General features: G+C 32.6%; 1 protein-coding gene across 7 annotated transcripts in view; it reads right to left on the bottom strand.

Moving 5' to 3' along the window:
- The window catches only part of NTNG1 (netrin G1), a 432,645-nt gene that overhangs the window by 347,274 nt on the left and 64,017 nt on the right, over positions 1-21,354 (bottom strand). The window lies entirely within an intron of this gene.

The following is a 21,354-nucleotide window of genomic DNA, read 5'->3' as shown; positions in this document are numbered from 1 at the left end:
TGGAATCTCAATGGAGTAACAATTATCCTGTGAGATGAATATTTAGTTACTGAAAGTCTCATTTTATAGGCACAGAAACTAAAATTCAGAGGGATGACATCTTGTCCATTATCACATAGCTGTTAGGCATTGGAGATGGGATTTGAATCCAGATTTTCCAGACTATAAATCCAGGACTTTATCTATTGTCATGCTGCCCTTTAAAGGAATATTAAATAGTAAAACTGTAGGCAGAGATCCATAAAAGAAATATACTTTTTCTATTATGGAAATTTAAATTTACTAAATTGCCCCCTTTTAAACTTTGACCAATCCTTGTATAGGATTTATCTGCAACCATGCCATGAGATACAGTCACAAATTTCACTAGGAAAGCAAGGAGCAGTGAAATTTCCCTCATGATTCTTGGTATAATTTGGAAGTATGCACAAAGGACTATAAAACTGTTCTTCTACTTTCCCTTGTCAGCAGGGATATTTGACCACACCAAATTCTGTCATCTGATAAGCATTAAAATATTTACCTATTACTATTTAGTTGTGCCCAACTCTTTGTGACCCCATTTTTTTTTCTGGCTAAGATAGGGAAGTAATTTGCTATTTCCTTCTCCAACTCATTGGACAGATCAGAAAACTTAGGCAAACAGGTTAAATGACTTATTCGGGGTCACCCAGCTAATGTCTGAAGCCATATTTGAATTTAAGAAGATGAATCTTCCTGACTTCAGGCCTGGTACTCTATCCACTATGTTATTTAGCTGCCCCTCAAGATAATCTATGCCCCACCCTTAACTAATCGGAATTATCATTCATAATTGATTAAGAACAGGACTCTCCTCACTTTATACTGTACTAACTAAAGTATGGTCCCTTTCCTGCTTCAATCTGGGGACTAAATGGGACCATCATAAACAAGTAAAATATGAGTATCCTAGTTTTCTTAAAGACTTCATTGGATTTTCTTGTGCTTTTTGACAGAAATGGAGAAACTAAGCTAAGACAGCATTCCCTAAATTATATTATATGTATTTTTATTTCATACTATGTGAATTAGAGTTTTGAAACAAAGGGTAGGTTTCCCTCATGAAACAGTGTGTGTATAATTCCATTATAAACCCTATTGAAGCCACCATGGTTTTATTGAACATTTTTAGGCAATATTCAATTAAAAGCACAGTTGATGAGTCCTTATTAGTGTTGCTTTCCTAAATTATATCAGAGAACGACTAATTCAAAACAAAAGATATTTAATTAAACATAGCAAAATAGGTGGCAAGGAGAATTATCTTCTTCACTATACCCTAACCTCCCTCATCCACAAGAATATCCTTTCTCACATATTCACCCAGGAAACCATTTCCTCTTACTTTATCATAAGCCTAACCTCACTCCTCCAGTTGCCATTTTCAACAGCTTGGAAAAAGAGCCAGATACTTTCCTCACAAATTAGTATTACCAATAACCATCAACAACAGTCTTATTAAGACTTTTCCTGTCCCATTCTCATGTGAATGCCAAAGGGATACATTTACTGTCACCTCTATCACTCCCAATTGCCCCTCTATTTCCTGAAAACAGGAAGAGAAAGACTAATTAATACCTTTTTACATAAGTTTAAAGAAAACGGTGTCATAATTGTGCATTGTGAATCTGAGCATGAGAACTGTGAATCATTGGGATAGATTTGTAACTTTCTGCATAGGATGAGAAAACAAACAAATAAATAAAACCTCAGTTGTCACATCTATCAAGGATGATCTGAACCTACAGGGTCTGGACTGCGACCAAAAGGAAAATCTAAAAATAGTTAGAACCCTGCAAAAGAACCTGTTATATAACTCCTCAACTTCTACCACCTGTTCAAATAGCTTTACCTTCAAATCTATTAAAGAGGTAGAACATATGAGGTTTTTGTTCTTGGTCTTAATAAGTCACCAAAGTATATAACGTGTAGTATATACAGGAGGTGAACAGATTCTCTTCCATTTGTCTAATCTGCCATAGACATAACACCTGAACTTCTACCACTGTTCAAATAGCTTTACCTTCAAATTTATTAAAATGAGATAGAACATATGAGGTTTTTGATCTTGGTCTTAATAAGTTACCAAAGTCAATCTCACAAAATAACAGAATTTTTCTCTAAAAGGTAAAATATTTAGTGGAGACTACAAGGGAATTCTTAGTTCACCAATGAACTTGCCAGTCTAGGACAAAGTGAAATATTAAGCACATGAACCACAGACCATCAAGAAAACCCTTTGCTCAACAAAATTCAAATTTGAAAATGATATATATATAAACTATAAATTCTAGCATAAAATTTAGTAAACAGATATAGACAAAATAAACAAAGAAATCAAACAATCAATGAGCCCCAGAATACAAGCAGAACAACAGAGAACTGAAGATTTTTGTTTCAGCAAGTATAGATACAAATATTCCATTGACCTGAAGAGGTATTGCCCAAGGCTTCATTTTTTTCTCTTTAGTTCAAAAATAATCCCTGCTACCATGAGCATTATATCTAGAAGACCCCTTCTTCTAAATTGGTGTGTATTATACAACTTAGATACACACACATATATGTATAATGTAGGTACACACAGGCATTGTTTTACAGGTATTATTTATGTTGTTACAAATTGGTACTTAAATACAGGTTGTGTGAATATGTATATATACTGTGCAAGTATGTGTGTGTATGTGCACATATATACACATATATACATATATATGTATATATATATATATCTATATTTATCTCTGCAGGTTAAAATCAGATAAATGTGTCATGTAAATATATTTGCATGTATATATACATGATATTTTATTGGTTAAAAGTTATTAACATCACTGAATTTTGAGTCTTTTTCATAAGAAATGGAGCTTTATGCCCCTTTTCAAATAAAGCTAAGAGTTACCATGGGAATGATTTTCATTACCGGACTACAATTTTACAAATATCTCCCCTCCACTACACATGCATGTGCACGTGCACATATACATATAATGATGGTAAACTTAGTGTTTCCCTTCTAAATATGGTTCAAATGAGTTCTGGAACTCCTTCCCAAGTGCAAAGTGCTTCATAGTACTTTCATTACTATCCTTTCCTTTAGGCTATGCAGGTGCATTAAAAGAAGGAAAATTAATTAAATTTATGACCATGTTTATGCCCTCCAGGTGTCATGAAATGTACTGGTTAAGACATTTTTCAAGTAATTAAGCAGACATTTACATGTTTTCTAATGAATTACTGCCTTTCTTTCTTTAATCTGGCCAGAAACCTTATCATTCACTTCTTGTCAGATGATAGGATTATTCTTTAGATGAGAAGATCAACTTTCCTCTCACACTGCAGTGCATTAATGAGCACACTGTTATTGACATAGCATTTCTAAATCCTAGCTGTCTCTGCCAAAAGCCTTTCCTGGTGCAGATTAATAATTGGCTGGTCTATGGCAGGTTAGACAAATGGAAGAGAATCTGTTCATTTCCTGTATATGCTACTCTCTTTTTATATCAATTAATCCCTCATTAATTAACTATATTGGGAATTTATTATTCATTCAACAACTGAGAGAAATGTGAGAAAGGGCTCCTGCTCCAGGAGTTAATTATTCTTTAAGAGAAAGATCACAAGGTTTCTCTAATGAGTTGCATTAATAGACACTTTATGACTATAGCTTTCTAATCCCTTCTCTCCAAAAGTTTTAAACCTGGAGATTAATAATTGCTGTCATATGAGTTAGAAAATGGAAGGAACTCATTCCTGATATTCATTACTTTTATATCAATTAATCTTCCTCATTAATTCAACTATAATAATTTATTATTCATCAACTTTAGAGAATTGTGAGAAAGGCACCTGCCCTCAGGATAACAATTCTATAGAGAAAATCAATAAGGTGTTTTTAATTTATTGAATAAGAATCTGAAAGCTACTAATAAGTTTTAACTGGATTGAGAAACACCATAATAAACTTTAGGAAATACAGAGCGAGAACTTCAGATATTTTGCATAATAATTATCTTCCTTAATGATATTCCAATGATTAATTGACTATTCATGTACTTTATAATCTAAATTACATTAAAACAATTTATAGAAAATAGATATGGTATTGGATTATGAATTATTGATGAGGAATCTGAATACAAAAATTTGTGACTTTCCAACCTATATTTAGTATCCAGAGTCTGAACTGTTAAGGTTCTTCTTACCTGTAAATCCAAGGTTTCTCTATTTGTACACAATTCATAAGTTAAAAATGGAATGAGAATGAATAGGATCTGATTAAATAAAATGGTTATAACTTGCAACCTATATTTGTGTACCACAATTCTACCTTAGTAGTTCTTCTATAAACTATAATTTATTTCAGTATATTCAAGATTAATATTCTATTAATAAAATGTTATTAATGCATCACACATATTGTTGTAAAAATTTCTAAAGTATAAATCAAATTAATTCATTGTTGTTAGAGTTGTGAATTGATCCAACTATTCTGGAAAGCAATTTGGAACTATGCCCAAAGGGCTATAAAATTATGCATAATCTTAGATTCAGCAATCCTACTAGTAAATCTGTGTCCCAAAGAGATGATTAAAAGGGAAACTGGATATCCATATGCAAAAATATTTATAGTATCTCTTTTTGTTGTGGCAAAGAATTGGAATTGAGGAAATGTCCATTAATTGGGAAATGGCTGAACAAGTTGTGGTATATGAATGTAACGGAATAAGGACAAGCAGGCAGATTTCAGAAACTGAATGACTCACGTGAATCAATGAAAATGAAGTAGGCAGAACCAGGAGAATATTGCATACAGTAGCAAGAGTATATATATATATATATATATATATATATATATATAACCTATATCAAATTATTTATTGTATAAGGAAAGAGAAAAGGGAAGGAAAGAGGAAAGAAATTTGGAACTCAAGATTTTATTTAAAAAAAATCAACAACAAGATTATGTAATGATCAACTATGATACCGATAGGGCTCTTTTCAACAATTAGGTGATTCAAACCAATTCCAATAGACTTGTGATAGAGAGAGCCATCTGCATCCTGAGAGAGGATGATGGGGACTAAATGTGGATCACAATATTTTCACTTTTTGTTGTTGTTGCTGTTTCCTTGCTTGTTGTTTTTTTCCTTTTTCCGTTTTTTCCTTTTTTGATCTGATTTCTCTTGTGCAGCATGATAAATGTGGAAATATATTTAGAAGAATTACACATGAATTCCACATTTAACCTATATTGGATTACTTGCTGTTTTAGGGAGGGGAGAAATGGAGAATGAGGGAGAAAAATTTGAACACAAGGTTTTGAGAGTGATTGTTGAAAACTAATTTTTTATGTATTTTGAAAAATAAAAATCTATTACATAAATCAGGGTTAAAACTGTCTTTATTATAATTAGAAAAAAAGAAAATATTATTTTGAAAGGAAGTATAAATCAATAAAAAAATTAAAAAATAAAAAAACCCTTTGGAATAGGATCTATGATTTAACTGGCATAGGGGCCTCCAAGTGAAGAAACACCTCCTGTTGATTGATTAGCAGCTTCTTAGCAAGTAACAGCCATAGAAAATTACCCCAAGCACCAAGAGGTTAAGTAATTTGCCTAGGAGGTTATATAGTCAATATATGTCAGAAACAGGACCTAAACTCAGTTCTTTCTGGTTCAAAACTGGCACATGGTTCACTGCCCCACACTGTCCTTTTTACATTTAGTATTTTTAAATGTACTGGATGTAATTTAGTGACTAATAATTCTAAAGGCATAATCTGATCTTTCAGCATCCAGGGACATTATAATAAACACTCATTATCATTACACTGCTCTGTGAAAAAACTCTGATTACCTGGACTTTATTATTTGGACACAAACACAAATGGTAAAAGCATTTCTTCCCCAAAACTGGCAAGCATAATGCTGTTAACTTTGGGAAACAATACCCAGTAATGTGAGAGTTCTTGAACTATGGTCCACAAGCACCCAAATGGTCTATGGGTCTATGGTCTGTGAACTTGGATAGGAAAAAAAAAAAAAAAAAAACACATCATTACTTTCCCTAACCTTCAACTGAAATTTTGTACCTCTTTCAATTAAAAAACAAAACCAAATACTTCAACATTATTCTGAGAAGAGTTAATGGGCTTCTCCATACTGCCAAAGCAGTCCCATAATGCACAGACAAATTAAGAACCTTTGATTTAATGGAAAGAATATGGTGTTTGGAGCTAAATAACAATTGTCAAATTCTGAACTAAAAAAAAATTATTATAAATAAATAGATAGAAAAGGGATAAGGGTAAAGATGATCCAGAATCATGAAGTAGAAGGGAATTTGGGTGAAAGTCTGATTTCTGGCAAGGTAAGGTGAAAACTCACTTATCAGAGTTTGTGAACAAGGGGCCAAGTCTAAGATTGTGGTGGTGGAGCAAAGTTGTTGCTGTTGATATTGTTGTTTGTCCTTCGTTCTTCAATAGGACCATGACATCAGGAGGTGATGCCATGACATGTAAATGAATTGGATTTAAGAGAGGGAGGACTGGGCAAAGTTACTTGCCTCACTTTCCCCTCTGAAGCTATTTGGATCCAGTGACCAGATAGAAATCGGGATGACTGAAGATGGTTCTAGATGCACTGGGAGACCTTGGACTTTTAAGAAAATGATGACAGATGACTAGAATGGAGGCAGCATAAGTGCCACCAGGGTGCATTGAGTTCTGGGACTATCAGGAATACCTGAGTTCAAATCCACCCTCAGATGTTAACCAATGTGTGACCCTGGGCAGGTCACTTAGTCTCTGTTCACCTTAGTTTCCTCATCTGTAAAATGGAAAGAATAGCACCCATCTCCTAAGGTTGTTACAAAGATCAAATAAGATAACAATATTAAGATGCTTAGCATGGTGCCTGCCACATAGTATGTATAAAAATATAAGTAAACATATGTATATAATTTTCTATTAAAAATAGGGATTTCATAATGAGATGAAAATAATATCTTCAGAAAGTATAATGGTTGTAATGGAAACTGATGTAACCATATTAAAACAATTTAGATAGGCTTAAATAGAGGGGGAGAAGAACATAACTGACATTTTAATATTATTTTAATTTTATTTTTATTTTAATATTGTAACTAAATGTACATATTGCATATAGGAAAAACACCTGAAAATATTTTATGTGGCTATACCATAGTATTTAATTCAAGTATCAAAATTAGAATAATATAGAATTTTGAGTCATTTATCATGAAAAATTCTTCTTCTTGATTTCATTTCTCTTCTCAACTCTGATTTTTTTAAAAAATTAGATTTTAGTTTATTTTCAATTACATATTCTCTCCTCCTTTACACCCATCTACTAAGAAAGTTAAAAAAATAAAGACCATTACTAATATTTATAGTCATACAAAATAAATTCCTCTTTTGGATCTATGCTGAAAATAAGAAGAGGAACAGAAGAAGGAGAAAGAGGAGAAAGAAGATAAAAGAAAGAAAGAAAGGAAGAAAAAGAGAGAAAGATGGAAGGAGGGAGGAGGAAAGAAGAGAAAAAATTTGTTTGATCTCTATTCTGAGTCTATCACTTTTCCATCTGGAAGTGGATAGACTATTTCATCATGAGTCCTTTCATTTGTGGTTGACCATTGTGTTGATCAGAGTTCCTAAGTTTTCAAAGTTGTAAAAAGTTTTTAAAGTAGGAAAAAAAGAGTGAAAAAACACACACATATGTTTATTTAAAGTATTTATGTGCAAAATGAAATCATAATTCCTACTGCTATCTGTTTCTCACACAAGCCCCAAATTAAAATATTAACATTATTATTATTATTATATTAAAATAGTAACATTGTTCCATTTTCTCTACTTTGTTAATATTCTTTCCCAGGGAAAATACCTTGCAGAGCAGAAAGCAGTTATTTTTTCAATGTTTCCTAGTCTATAAAAAGTACCTGCTTCCATATTGGAATTCTTTGCAGATATGAACGGAAGTTTTAATGTGTTCAAGGCAGAATGAAAACTCTAAGTGTCATGGCTGCTACCTGGAAGAAAGTCTCCTCAGGGTGAGAGGGAATGGTTTTCTGAAGGATTTGGTATTATGATAGATAATAAAGTTGTATCAGATTAGATTGAGGATTAATTTAATAAAGCCCACAATTGAAACTTGAATCTTGCCAGAATACCTGAGAAATTAGTAACCAAATAATTGAAGGTTTTCATCTCTAACTCAGTCTCTATACTTTTTTTTTTAAGATTCCTGAGAAGTCTTTTTTTTTTTTTTTTTTTTAATATTTTTTCTCTGTAAGGTTACTGGGCAAGAAATCTCTCCAGACCAAAATTTCAAAAATGTCATTCTCATTCAAATGTTTTAAAATGTTTCTACCTCTTCAATCATACTGCAAAGGGAGAAGAAAGGAAGCCACAGAACTTAGATAAGATAGGACCATAGAGGAAGTGATTCAATGTATATTTCAAGTTCATGAGGCTAAAGGCTGTGGGAAATTTAAGGCTTCTGTAGTAACATTTACCTGCTTAGATCTGCAGCCTTAATCTTTTTTGGGTGGGGAAAGGTAGGGAGAAGATGGCAGCATGGAAACTAAATTATGCTATATATTTATGATAGCAATCCTTTCTTTCAACTATAGTCTCATACCAGTAAGACATAGAACAGAGCAGGGGACCAACAACATCTGTCAAAGTATACCTTGGTATTCAGTGATTTCAGTGCAATAGAGAACAAAATAGCTAAAAACTTCTCTCAAAGTTAGGAAAATCCAGGTTCAAATATTGCTTTGGCAATATATTGATTCTGTAGCTTTGGGAAAAATCATTTAATTTTTCAGTGCTGGGAACTTTCTGTTTTAAATTGAAGAAATGCCAGTCTACATTGATAGAGGGAATTTTCTCACGTGAGAGATTGCTAAATCAGTGAAATCACAGGTTCTTTAAATCAATGAAATCACAGGTCCTATCCCAATATTTCAAATGATAAGAAATATGGCAAGTTTTTCAGAATCATTGTGTGCAATAAAATTATCAACTGGTTAGAATAAAGGTTAAAAATGCCACTGAATAAGAAACAATATGCTTCAAATCTTCATAGCTCCCCCCAAGACTTCTTTAAACAAGATGCTCATTGAGAAAAACAAACAAACAAACAATAAGGAATCACTAAAAATAAAGACATCTATTCTATCACCTTTACCAAGTTTTATTGCTGATTTTGTTTCTGTATAAGCCAGTATGCCTTCCCTTGTTAAAAGAAAAAGAAAGAAAGAAGAAGAAGAAAGAAGAATGTAAGTAAAATCAAAAGCAAGAAGGCAGAATAGAGTACTGGATTTGAAATTACGAAGATTCATCTTCTGAGTTCAAATCTGGCTTTAAAAACTTAGTAGCTGTGTGACTCTAGATAAATCACTTCACCCTGTTTGCCTCAGTTTCCTCATCTGCAAAATGACTAAGACAATATAATGACAAACCACTTCAGTAACTTTGCCAAGAAAACTTCAAAAGGGGCCATAAAGAGTTGGGCATGACTGAAAAACGAATAAAAAACAACAAAATCAAAGGGTTCAGTGGACACATATGACAATATTTTTGAGATCCCATACATATAATATGCCATCTTTCCCAGAAAAACAGGAAAGTACATTTTATATCTCTTTTCTAGACCTAAATTTGGTCAATATTATTCCTCATCATGAAATTTTTTTTAATGATTTTCTCATCTATATTACTCTAGCCATTGTGTATGCTTTTTCTCCTGGTTCTGCTTATTCCACTCTTCATCTGTTGTAACATATTACAGTTTTCCTACATTTCTACCAATTTGTCATATTCATTGGTATTTTTATCATAACATTACCACATACCACTATTTGTCCAGCCATTCCTTAGTCTACAGGTTTCCATTTTGTGTCCAGGGTTTTTTTTTTTTTTTTTTTTTTGTGTGTGTGTGTGTGTGTGTGTGTGTGTGTGTGTGTGTGTGTTTTTGTTTGCTATGACAAAAAATGAATTAAATATTTATTCAAAATATGATTTTTTTGCATAAATATGACCTTTCATTCCACTCTTCACCTCTTTAAAGATCTGTCAGTGAAATCACTGGGCTAAGAGGTAGAGACAATATCATGGCTTTTTCTGGTATATACCCATTTCCCCGCTAGAATTAATGAACTAATTTACAACACTAATTTACATTAGTGTGCTTATTTTACTGCAACTCCTCCAGTATCAATGATTTCAAACATTTTATGTCTGCCAAATTTTTTGATAGTGGGATAAAACCTCAGGATTATTTTAATTTGAATTTCTCCTATTATTAGAAATTTAGAAGGATCTTTTACCTGAATGTTAATAGTTTGCAATCTTTAGAAAATTGTCTTATCCAGAAAAATGACCAGATTTTAACCAGATTTTTACTTTATCTCCTTTTAAAGGACAAACCCAGTGTAAAACAAAAAAAAAAAGTCATTTGAGAAACTTTACAGACAAGAGTGATGGAATTTATTTACAGTATAGCCTTACAAATAACAAAAAGGAGTAGAGAATGAACTGAGTCTTCAGAAAGTACATGTGACATTCAACTAAATCAGCTTACAGTAAGAACGTCATAAAACTAGACAACAGATGGACATGAAATGGAAATTTGCTGGCATTTCAGTGGCAATTTTTATTCTCATTACTGATAATAATCAAACCACCACATTTGGACTCTCTTACCTCAGCTCTAAATAAAAGGGAATTGGAAGTTAAGATGACTGTAGGAAAATAAGTACTTGACCTACCCAAATATATAAAGAAGAAATCCATGTTTTTGGTGTCATTTTTTAAGGGTACTTGGGATTTGAGTACAAGGATACCTCAAATTTTGGCAGACTCCAAAAGAATAGAAAGAATATTATCATCAACAAGACCAACAATAAAAGGTAACCAAGAGAATATGTGACTCATGAATCTATTTGCTACCCTCTATAAGATATTTATGAGGTTGTATGCATCAAAGGCATACTAGATGAAAATGTGAGAAGGAAACAAGTAGATTCTTGAAAATAAACTTCCTTGCTTCAAAGGCATACTAGATGAAAATATGAGAAAGAAACAAGTAGATTCTTGAAAATAAACTTCCTTGCCAACTATATCTTCAATCACACAATTGATTGAAATGTGCAGAGGATATAATGTCCCTCAATGGTAATAACTAGTCTATTTTAAATATGCATTTGCTTTCATCAAGCAAAATGCATCTTCGGAAGTCATCTTCCAACATGATGTCTCAGGTGTATGTGTTAAGGTTGCATATGATTCAATAAAAAATGAAACCACAGAGATTGCTTTATTCTACAATACCCTGATTATCAGAATGAATGGAGACATAAAAAGGAACATATATGTGCATGTGTATGTAAATTCTTATTAAAATGTACACAATAAGGCCTGATATTACATGTCTCCAACACTGTTTAATTTACTCAGAATAAATTATATTTATGTTTTGGAGTATATCTGTTGAGATCAAGGCTTTTAAGAAATGTCAATTAAATCTTTTTCATGACCTAAAATTTTATTGATGTGGATATCTCCTCTACTGACCCAGATCTCAAACTCTTTACAATTTAATAGATGCTCTTCAAGAGTTTCAATGGTCAAAAAAGTGCCTGTAGCCAACTTAGGAATGAGGCTTTCTGAGTTTTTGTAAAGTTCTTCTTTGGACAACAAACATTCATTCTATCAATGGGTCACTGCCTTTTTCAAAAGTTTTTCAGTTTTATAGAATTGCTTCTTGTATTCCACAATAAGGAATCAAAGAAAAACTTTAGTGAAGGCTTTAAAACATGGAAGCACACAAGTGATGTATTTTTGGTGAAAGCTATATTAAAATCTATTTTTATATAAATCTCTATCTTTGTACCCTAAGGGAAGAAAATCTACATTATATTGAAATTCCTTGAGAGCAAAAGTAATATTTTGAATAATTTCATAGAGACCTTAGCACAATATTACAAACAGGCAAGAGCTTTAATACCTACGAACGAATGATCAAAATAACAGCAGTGATGTCAGTGATGATATTGAAATGTGATGAGGCACAGCATTCTGTATTAAATGCTTACATACAAAATTACCAGGTGCTGAGTGTTATGTAAATAAACTAGATGATAACTTGTCTTTCTAAGAAACTACCATTTAAAAATCCAGTGGCACATGTGTCCTTTAAAGCCCATATTTATATAATATTTTAGAATTCTGAAAAGTACTCTACATACATTATATGAGCAGATCCTCACAATAAAGTATTTAGGTGGTACAGTGACTGGAGCAGGGGCCTTTGAGTCAGGAAGAATTGAGTGATCTTAAGCAATTAACTTAACCATTTTGTGCCTCAGTTTCCTCATTTTTAAAATGGGGATAATTATAGTACCTACCTGCCAGGATTATTGAGAGGAAAAATACATTAGTACATAAATGCTAAACATTATTATTATCATTGTTATCTAAAACTCCCATGATGTGAAAAACATTGCTTTTCACATCATGGGAGTTTCACATCATTTAAATATGAGGAGTCTGAAGGTGACTTTCTCAGGATCAGCCATTGAATAAGTATCTGGGGTGGGATTTGAAGCCAAACTTTTGTAATGTTTTCTAAAACATTTCCATCTGACATGGTGGAAAGAGGATGGGATAGGAATTTAGGAGATCTGGCTTCTATGATGGATCTACTAAGTAGTAATGATATATATCTTAGCAATTTCAGTCTTTTTTCCTTATTTAAAAATGGCAGATGTTGACTTCAGGTGGACTTTAACAGTCTCTTTAGTTTTTTATAGCCTTATATGGTACATTGTCTTTCTTGATGTGCTTAAATGAGGGAAAGGGAGCAATTCCACTTGAAAAGTAAAGACTGGAACCTGCATAACTTGATTTTTGAGGAACTCCTCAGCAAAGTTTCCTCATACCACCAATCACAAGTGATTTCTCTTCTCATAATCCTTATGACTTCTCGTTAAATACTGTTTCTTGTTTATAGCACATTCCATTTGGTATGATAGCCTACTTAGACATATGCCATCTCCCCTAGTTGCTTGTAAACTCTGTGAAGGCCAAGACCAGGTTTTATTTGTCCTTGTATTTCCTTCTGGGCCTAGCAAAATTTCTTGAATCTTTTTGTTCTATTTGATTATTTCTGTTTCTATCCAGACTTATGATTTCACTGGTATATAGAACTCCCTGTAAGAAAATTTCCTGCAAATTATAATTTTAAAGAGTAACATGGGACATTAAAAAATTAAGTGTGCTGCTCAGAGTCAGCAAATACCAGAGATAAAACTTAAATCCAAATCTATCTAACTCTGAGGTTAGTCTTTACCTCCATTAATGATGTCTTCCCAAACATACTACATGTCTAATATAAGGTTGTTGAATTGTATTTTTTTAAGACATTTGGAGTTAAGTAACTTGCCCAGGGGCACATAGCTGGTGAATGTCTAGGCCAGATTTGGACTCAGGTTCTCCTGACTTCAAGGATGATGCTCTATCTACTTTGCTACTTAAATGCCCTTAAATTAATTTCAATTAAATCATCAGATATTGCTTATTTCTACTTGGACAAAGACTTGGAAATCCCACTTGCCAAGAAAATGACAAAGTCCTAATCAATGCAAGGCAATTAAAAAACAAAAATATAGTTTCCCCCCTTTTCTGTTTAGCAGAATTCAGCAAGATGAGTTAAAAAGAGAAATCTCATTCAAATAACTACAGAATAATAAAATATCCAGGACTCTATCTACCAAGGTACATTTGTGAATTATATGAATTCAAATTAAATACAGATTTTTTGTCAAAAGTAAAATCAAACTTAAATAATTATAGAAATATCAATTGCCAATAGTAGATCAATTAAAATAATACATATGTCAATAGTACCTAAATTAATTTATTTATTCAGTGTCATAATAATAAAACTATCATATTCATATTTTTTAGATATAGAAAAGTAATAGGGCAGCTAGATAGTAGAGTAGACAAAGCATAGGCCCAGGTGTTGAAGGTCTGAGTTCAAATCCAGTCTCAGACATTTACTACCTATGTGACCCTAGGCAAGTCACTTAATCTTGTTTGCCTCTGTTTCCTCATTTGAAAAATGAGTTGGAAAAGGAAATGGCAAACCACTATAGTATCTTTGCCAAGAAAGTCCAAGTGAAATCACAAAGAATCAGATATGACTTAAATAGCTAAACAATAAGAAAATTAATAACAAAATAGAGATGAAAGGGAAAAAGGTGACTTTCAAGAGATGAAAAAAGTAAGAAAAAGGGCCTAGTACTATCAGATTTCAAACTATACTATGATGCAACAATTATTTTTTGAAATATGTGTTACTTGCTAAGAAATAGAAATACCATTCAGTGAAACAAATTAGGTACACAACATAAAGAAGAAGCAAACAGTAGTACTTAAAAACACACACACACACAAAATTCAGTTACTAGGAGAAGGATTCATGATAAGAAAAGTATTGTAGGAAAATGATAAAGGTGTGTGCAGAAATAAAATATGGATCAATATCTCACACCATATACCAAGATAAAGATGCAGAACTCAGACTTAAAAAATTACATAATAAAGGAATTAGATCATTAAGAAAGTTAACTTTCAACTCTATGGATAGGTGGAGATTTTGTAACTAAGTAAGGGATGGAGAGGATAACAGAATATAAAATGGACAATTTTGGGCACACAAAATCAAAAAGATTTTGAAAGAAGCAAAAACCAAATGTAACTAGAACTAGAAAGAAAAAAGCAACTGGAAAAATATGCAGCAAGATTCTCTGATAAGGGTCTCATATACAAGTTATATAAAAAACTGATACAAATCTATAAAAGCAAGAACCATTCCCAATAAAAGAATGATTAGAGGACATGAACAGGTTTTTTAAAAGAAGAAATATAAGTTATCAAAAGCCATATTGAAAGTCCTCCAAAAACTAATACTTAGAGAAATATAAATTAAAGGAAATTCCATCTCACCTTTGTCAGATGGCCAAATATGGCAAAGAAAGAATATGGCATATGTAGGAAGTATGATAGGAAAATAATCACAATAATGAACTTTTGGTAGAACTTTGAATTTTCAGAAGCAATATGAAATTTGGAACTATGTCCATAAAATTAATGAATTGTTTCTATCCTTTGATCATATCATGTTATCATTTGATCATATATCTATACTCCAAAGACATGAAAAAAGTACCCATATGTACAAAAACATAGATAGCACTTCTCTTGGCAGTAGTCAAAAACTCTAAACTAAAAGGGTATCTAGGCATTAGGGAATGGGTTAAACAAAAATGGCATAAGGATGTAATAGAATATTATTGTACAATTAAAAAGATGAAATAGACAATGTAATAGGAAATTGAGAATATTCCTAAAATGGATAAGCAGTGAAGTGAGAATTTAGAGACGGTGACAATATTATAAAGAAAAACAACTTTGAAAGATTTTAGGATTCAGAATAATGCAATGATAAACATGAATTCAGAGAATGAAGATGAAACATATCTTTTAACACCTTCTGCTAGAGAAGTGATGGACTTAAAATACTGAATAAGACAGTGCAGTAGACAGAGTTCCAAACCTGGATTCAGGAAAACTCATCTTCCTGAGTTTAAAATCTGTATTTAGATACAAGCTGTGTGGCCCTGGGCAAATAAGTCACTTAATCCTATTTCTCTCAGTTTTTTCATCTGTAAAATGACCTAGCGAAGGAAATGGGAAACCATTCCAGTATTTTTGTCAAGAAAACTCCAAATGAAATAACAAAGAGTTGGTTACAAGTGAAAAATAACAATGTAGAAACTTGTTTTTCTGGGCTTTGTATATTTCCCGTGACAGATTTACCATTTTTAAAAATATTTTTAAATTGAAATAGGAAAAGATATAAAAAATGCAAAATAATAACAATAATAGCATTTATTTATCTCTCTTTTTACCAGGAGTTGTGCTAAGAATTTTATAATTATTATTTCATTGAATCTTCCCAACAACCCTATTCTTGTTCCAACAACCAAATTATTCCCATTTTATAGATAAGAGGATGGAAGTAAACAAAAGTTAACTGTGTTTCTCAAGCCACAAAGCTTGTAGGTATGAGAGGCTGAATTGAATTCCTGACTCTATCTACTGTACCACTTCCTTGCATGTAAAAACAAACAAATAAATGCAATTAAAATTTTTTATATGGAACGAGAAGATCAAAGAAAAGATAAACTTAATTGTTTATAATAGGTATTTTAAAATAATAAACATTGCCAAGAGTATATGAGGCAGTGGTAATAAATGAAGGAACAGAAGGCAGAATTATTCAACTATTTCCCCCTTATTTTCTTTACCAAGGAGAATGCTATTCAGATAGGAGGAAATAAAATTTACTAACAATGAATTATACTCCAATATAGGTGAAAAGATACACCTAATAATTGATGAGATCAAATCACAAGAAATGATAAACCACATCCCTGCATAAAAGCCCCAAAACAAGCAAAACAAAACATTTTTTGCTGTGAATGTGATTGTGAGAATGACATTAAGGTTATTTGCAAAATTGGGCAAGGAAGGAGCAATGGCATAGTGTTGGAAATAGGAAAATATCATATAGAATGAAACAAAAATAAAGGAAGAAAATTAGAAAGAGCTTTTTACCAATAAGTTTGACACTGATTCTTAGAAAACTTCTAGAGGATCAGCAGTATTATACAGAAACTAGTAATTACCAAAAATGCATCATGGCCTTCTGAACAAACTATGACAGGCTAAAATAATTTATTTTTGTGACAGTTACTGAAGGGGCATAGAAAGCGAATTCTATATAACTTGGATTTCCACAAGGCATTTTTCAATCTCTAAAAGCAATTTCTATGGACAAGATTGGAGAGATAAGGGATAGGTGATAACACGGGTATACTCAGAACAGTTGACCACTGGATTTAAGGTATTGTGATGAATAAATTCATGTCAACATGGAAAACAGTCTCTTCTGGAGTCCTATTAGACTTTGCCCTAGACTCCCTGCACTTCAAACTTATTAGTAATCACTTGGACAAAGGCATGGATAACATACATATTGAAATTGGGAATGATATAGAAAAGGGATAATTAAGGATAATTAATACACAGAATGGCAAATTGGGATTCAAAATGATATTTCATAGCTAGAATAATGGACTAAAAAGTTAATGTAGGAAATAAGAGTGTTAAAAAATGTAGTCACACAGTTCAATTACCAAAAGTCAATTGCATAGGAACACAGGGAAAATGGTTCCAGACCACTTTTGAAAAAGACTTGGAGAATCAAGTGAGAAGTAAGCTGTCTAGGATTCAGTTTTGTATTGGTGTGGTCACAGAGCTAATGAGGGTTCAGACTATATTAACAGAAGCTTAATATTGACAAGTTATTTTCATGTTCTATGATCCTCTGGGGTGGTCAGACCACAGATGGATTATATTTTGTTTTAGGTACCTTATTCTAGAAAGATAATAGGCAAACCTAAATTTATCCTGAAGTAGAACAAAAGAATGATAAGCATAGTGAAACACTAGTATGAATAGAATTTATTGGCATTTTCCCCAAACTTATACTCTTCTAAACTTTCCTCTTTTTATTAAAGCTATCATCATTTTTCCAATATTTCAGGTTCTTATCTTAAAGTCATTACTCCCCCTTACTATATATATATATATATATATATATATATATATACTATATATACAATCAGTTACCCAATCTTGTCAATTCTACTTCTGTATCTCTTATGCCCCACCTCTTTTCTCTAATCTCACTGCTATTACTCTCACTACCTCTCACCGGTATTGCTACTATTGCTAGAATTGTTGAATATTAATATCTCAGATTAGTTTTAAAGTCCATCAAAATCTAGCCCCAATATTGGACATAACTTGCCTCCAGTGATCTGTGATTTAGACAAGTTGTACTTCATTCTGTTCTTCACATGGAGTATTATATACCTTTGCAAGGTCATTTTCAGTACTTAGAATGTCCTTAGTCCCTTTTCTACCTTAGAGAATCTCTTTCTTCAGCAACTCTTTATATATGTTTTTTTTTTTGTTTTTTTCCCAAATCCCAGCTGCTTAGAATAATAAGCTGCACGCTCCCTTCTGGAATACTTCTAGAGTTCAGCAGTATCCTCCAAAACAGTTCCCTAAATATCTTATATTTAGCTAACATATATTTATTTGTGTTTATTCTCCTTATATTTATCCTGCACACACAATTATACATGTATGAGTTATCTCCCTGTTTAGAATGTTAGCTCTTTATGAATAGGATTTCTTTCATTCTCTATATTTGAATCCTAAGGATCCAGTACAGGACATACATGACACCTAACATATATTTAATAAATTATTGTTGATTTATAAAAAATCATTGGGGCAGCTAGGTGGCACAGTGGGTAGAGCACCAATACTGAAGTCAGGAAGACCTGAGTTTAAATCTGGCCTCAGACACTCAACACTTCCTAGCTATGTGACCTTGGGCAGGTCACTTAACCCCAATTGCCTCAGCAAAAAAATAAAAAACATAAAAATAAAATAATTGATGAAATTAAACTGGGCACATTTAAATTGCATAAAATTTAAGGAGATAAGAGTCATTCAAGTATTTGAATAACTGTGGTTCGAAGCCTTGCTTTGTTTGAGCTTTAAGATTAAACCTGAGAGCAATAGGTGGAAGCTTTTTATTCAGGTGTTTTCAGTTGTGCCTGACTTTTCATGATCCCATTTTGCCATTTCTTTCTTCAGCTAATTTTACAGTTGACTAGTCCAGGGTTACACAGTTAGTAATTATCTGAAGTCAACTTTGAACTCAGGAAGACTCATCTTTCTGACTTCAGGACTGGAACTCTATTCTCTCAATTCAAGGTAGAAGTTTCAAAAGAAAAGAAAAAAACTTAGCAATAGCCAGACCTTTCCAAAAATGTAGAGCTACTTATGAAGCAAGGAGTTCCTCATCCCTGGGGGATCTTCAAGCAAAGAACTAAATAATAATTTGTTGGGAATTTTGTAAAAGGAATTCCTACCTGGGAACAATTTAGACTAAATGAGTTTGGAGGTTCCTTTTAACTTGGAGGTTGTAGATATTCAATAAATATTTGTTGATTGAATACAAAGAATTATGTGGCCTTTTCAAGACTCAGGTTTAAAACTATCTCATATACTTACTGTGTGACCCCTGGCAAGTCACTTAACCTTGGTCTATCTCAGATTCCTCACCTGTAAAATAAGGATAATCACGATTTTCCAAACATGTTGGCAGGAAAAAATGATAATCTATTAATATGTGGGTATCTACATGTAGAAAGCACTCATATGAGTGTATGTATCTTTATCTCATATATATATATATATATATATATATATATATATACACACACACACACAAAACTGTTCTTTGCAAACTTTTAAGCATTATATAAATGCTATCCATTATGAATTCATTGTATAACTTTGGATGTATATCAAGGAAAACATAAAACAGAAGTAATAAGTGTCAGAAGAAGACCAGTTAGGGAAAGGAGGGCCAGATGTTAACTCAGTATAGGGAAGAGCTTTATGACAATTACAGCTATCCAAAAAAAGGGAACTGACTGCTTAGGGAATAGTGAGAGACCCACAACAGTAGCCATTCAAGCCAAAGTCAGGGAATGATCTGTCACAGATGTTTTAGAATGACTGACTGAAATGTGCTCAAAAATTTCTTAAAATAAGATTTTATGACTTATATATAAAATACAACATACTCTTTATAGTCAAAAGTAAAACAACTCCATCATAGTATTTGTGTTTAGCATTTAACATTGTGCCTGGTACATAGTTGGTGTTTAATAAAAGATTAATGGTCAGAGGAAGAAAAAATCAAAAATAGTCTATCAATGACAGGCTGAAGAATGAGGTCAGAAGCTAACTGGGAATAGTAAAAGGAAGGCACAAATCTCCATTTCTCAGGGGCAGCAATGTGTTGTTGAAACATTTCCAGAAAAAAAGGAGCAAAGGATGCAGCCTTCTAGTCTGAGCTGTGCTTTGAATTTGCTCTATGACCTAAAATGTGTCATTTAGTCTTTCTCAATCTGTTTTCTAATTTAAAAAAAAAAAGAATAAATAAGATCTTTTCTAACTTTAGAATCCTATGATTCTGAGATTGCTTTGGTTATCTCTCTATTTCTACAATAAATAAAGTTTGCTACTTTCCTCCTTCTGTTCCCCCTCGGAAATATTTCCACATTCAATTGTGTTCTATTACATTAAAAAAGAACTAGATATCTGCATCTATCCTTCTTTGTTTGGGATAAGAGACCCTCAAAAGGGATGGAATTAGTTAAAAAACATTCACATTGATTTGTACAACACCATCTGAGACAGGATTACCTGGAAGAAACATTTTAAATTTAAATGAATGCAGCCTTAGATGGAATAACTTACTCTTGATCCTCACATGTGTAATCAATAGGGAACTCTTTGGCTGCATCTGATTTTTCACATTTTTCAGCTAAGTCAGGGATTCTAATGCAAAAATCTGCTCAGTTATGTGGATTTGTGAACTGTCTAGAGGGCTCTGGGTCCATTAACCAATGGATGGATTACCATGAGGCATAAATATAATTTTTTTTTTGTCTCCAACAGAGATAGCCAGGCCCCAGGATTATTCCTGTGGCTGGAAGAAAAGTGGTACCTGTTTTCCTTAGATTCGTAGTTGGAAATTAATAAAGAACAAATGTGTCTCTTGGTATTAATTCAAAACTCTAAAGCAAAATTAATTAGACATTCACTTTTTCAACTTCAGTTTCAGGAACGGGTGAGAAGGTTGGTTTAGTATTCATTCATACAAAATCCCAGTGTGAATGTGCATAATGGAAGGAATTGCTTATGTGGATGTGAAGGGGCTGCAGTATTCTGGGGCAAATTATAGACCTGTCAGTTACATTGGAGACATAATACACTCGGGGCTCAGTTAAGACAAGGTATCTCCTTTTTCCTTCACCCCTGCTTTTTCTCTGTTACGACCGAAGTGAGGAGTGGGGGTTCCCAAGTCCACAATTTCCACATATGATCCTTTTATAAATTCAGCAACACCAAATACTACAAGTCTATTTTAGCTATAGCATGATATTCAGAGGTAGGTCAAAATTCCAGGACTTGTAAGTTTTTATGAGAGATTGCAATATTTAAAGACACTTTCATACTATTTTGAAGGGAATGCCAAATGTAGCACAATTATTTTATCAAAGCAAATTCTTTCCTTA

The sequence above is a fragment of the Sarcophilus harrisii genome, chromosome 4 (genome assembly GCF_902635505.1).
Source record: "Sarcophilus harrisii chromosome 4, mSarHar1.11, whole genome shotgun sequence".
NCBI lineage: Eukaryota > Metazoa > Chordata > Mammalia > Dasyuromorphia > Dasyuridae > Sarcophilus > Sarcophilus harrisii.
The sequence above is the reverse complement of the archived record's forward strand: the minus strand, read 5'-3'. Positions and strand labels throughout refer to the sequence as shown.